General features: G+C 46.3%; 1 protein-coding gene across 1 annotated transcript in view; it reads right to left on the bottom strand.

Annotated features, from left to right (window-relative positions):
- The window catches only part of LOC109883340 (fibrinogen beta chain-like), a 5,673-nt gene extending 3,199 nt beyond the window's left edge, over positions 1-2,474 (bottom strand). Inside the window, exon 1 of the mRNA XM_031832660.1 lies at positions 2,443-2,474. The gene's annotated coding sequence lies outside the window, so the exon portion shown is untranslated. The remainder of the gene's footprint in view (positions 1-2,442) is intronic.
- Between the last annotated feature and the right edge of the window lie 26 nt (positions 2,475-2,500).

The following is a 2,500-nucleotide window of genomic DNA, read 5'->3' as shown; positions in this document are numbered from 1 at the left end:
ACTTCTGACCCACTGGAATTGTGATACAGTGAATTATAAGTGAAATAATCTGTCTCTAAACAATTGTTAGAAAAATGAATTGTGTCCTGCTCAAAGTAATGTCCTAACCGACTTGCCAAAACTATAGTTTGTTGACGAGATATTTGGGAAGTGGTTGGAATACAAGATTTAATGACTCCGACCTAAACTTCCGACTTCAACTGTACGTGTATATTAAACTGTTGGTACTGGGTGTGGCTGTGTTACCTGTATAGTAAACTGTTGGTACTGGGCGTGGCTGTGTTACCTGTATAGTAAACTGTTGGTACTGGGCGTGGCTGTGTTACCTGTATAGTAAACTGTTGGTACTGGGCGTGGCTGTGTTACCTGTATAGTAAACTGTTGGTACTGGGTGTGGCTGTGTTACCTGTATAGTAAACTGTTGGTACTGGGCGTGGCTGTGTTACCTGTATAGTAAACTGTTGGTACTGGGCGTGGCTGTGTTACCAGTATAGTAAACTGTTGGTACTGGGCGTGGCTGTGTTACCTGTATAGTAAACTGTTGGTACTGGGCGTGGCTGTGTTACCTGTATAGTAAACTGTTGGTACTGGGCGTGGCTGTGTTACCTGTATAGTAAACTGTTGGTACTGGGCGTGGCTGTGTTACCTGTATAGTAAACTGTTGGTACTGGACGTGGCTGTGTTACCTGTATAGTAAACTGTTGGTACTGGGCGTGGCTGTGTTACCTGTATAGTAAACTGTTGGTACTGGGCGTGGCTGTGTTACCTGTATAGTAAACTGTTGGTACTGGGCGTGGCTGTGTTACCTGTATAGTAAACTGTTGGTACTGGGCGTGGCTGTGTTACCTGTATAGTAAACTGTTGGTACTGGGCGTGGCTGTGTTACCTGTATAGTAAACTGTTGGTACTGGGCGTGGCTGTGTTACCTGTATAGTAAACTGTTGGTACTGGGCGTGGCTGTGTTACCTGTATAGTAAACTGTTGGTACTGGGCGTGGCTGTGTTACCTGTATAGTAAACTGTTGGTACTGGGCGTGGCTGTGTTACCTGTATAGTAAACTGTTGGTACTGGGCGTGGTTGTGTTACCTGTATAGTAAACTGTTGGTACTGGGCGTGGCTGTGTTACCTGTATAGTAAACTGTTGGTACTGGGCGTGGCTGTGTTACCTGTATAGTAAACTGTTGGTACTGGGCGTGGCTGTGTTACCTGTATAGTAAACTGTTGGTACTGGGCGTGGCTGTGTTACCTGTATAGTAAACTGTTGGTACTGGGCGTGGCTGTGTTACCTGTATAGTAAACTGTTGGTACTGGGCGTGGCTGTGTTACCTGTATAGTAAACTGTTGGTACTGGGTGTGGCTGTGTTACCTGTATAGTAAACTGTTGGTACTGGGCGTGGCTGTGTTACCTGTATAGTAAACTGTTGGTACTGGGCGTGGCTGTGTTACCTGTATAGTAAACTGTTGGTACTGGGCGTGGCTGTGTTACCTGTATAGTAAACTGTTGGTACTGGGCGTGGCTGTGTTACCTGTATAGTAAACTGTTGGTACTGGGCGTGGCTGTGTTACCTGTATAGTAAACTGTTGGTACTGGGCGTGGCTGTGTTAACCTGTATAGTAAACTGTTGGTACTGGGCGTGGCTGTGTACCTGTATAGTAACCTGTTGGTACTGGGCGTGGCTGTGTTACCTGTATAGTAAACTGTTGGTACTGGCGTGGCTGTGTTACCTGTATAGTAAACTGTTGGTACTGGGCGTGGCTGTGTTACCTGTATAGTAACCTGTTGGTACTGGGCGTGGCTGTGTTACCTGTATGTAAACTGTTGGTACTGGGCGTGGCTGTGTTACCTGTATAGTAACCTGTTGGTACTGGCGTGGCTGTGTTACCTGTATAGTAAACTGTTGGTACTGGCTGTGGCTGTGTTACCTGTATAGTAAACTGTTGGTACTGGGGCGTGGCTGTGTTACCTGTATAGTAAACTGTTGGTACTGGACGTGGCTGTGTTACCTGTATAGTAAACTGTTGGTACTGGGCGTGGCTGTGTTACCTGTATAGTAAACTGTTGGTACTGGGCGTGGCTGTGTTACCTGTATAGTAAACTGTTGGTACTGGGCGTGGCTGTGTTACCTGTATAGTAAACTGTTGGTACTGGGCGTGGCTGTGTTACCTGTATAGTAAACTGTTGGTACTGGGCGTGGCTGTGTTACCTGTATAGTAAACTGTTGGTACTGGGCGTGGCTGTGTTACCTGTATAGTAACTGTTGGTACTGGGCGTGGCTGTGTTACCTGTATAGTAACTGTTGGGTACTGGGCGTGGCTGTGTTACCTGTATAGTAACTGTTGGTACTGGGCGTGGCTGTGTTACCTGTATAGTAAACTGTTGGTACTGGGCGTGGCTGTGTTACCTGTATAGTAAACTGTTGGTACTGGGCGTGGCTGTGTTACCTGTATAGTAAACTGTTGGTACTGGGCGTGGCTGTGTTACCTGTATAGTAAACTGTTT

Source organism: Oncorhynchus kisutch, linkage group LG9 (genome assembly GCF_002021735.2).
Source record: "Oncorhynchus kisutch isolate 150728-3 linkage group LG9, Okis_V2, whole genome shotgun sequence".
In the NCBI taxonomy this organism is placed as follows: Eukaryota; Metazoa; Chordata; class Actinopteri; order Salmoniformes; family Salmonidae; genus Oncorhynchus; species Oncorhynchus kisutch.
This window is presented reverse-complemented; position numbering and strand designations above follow the sequence as displayed.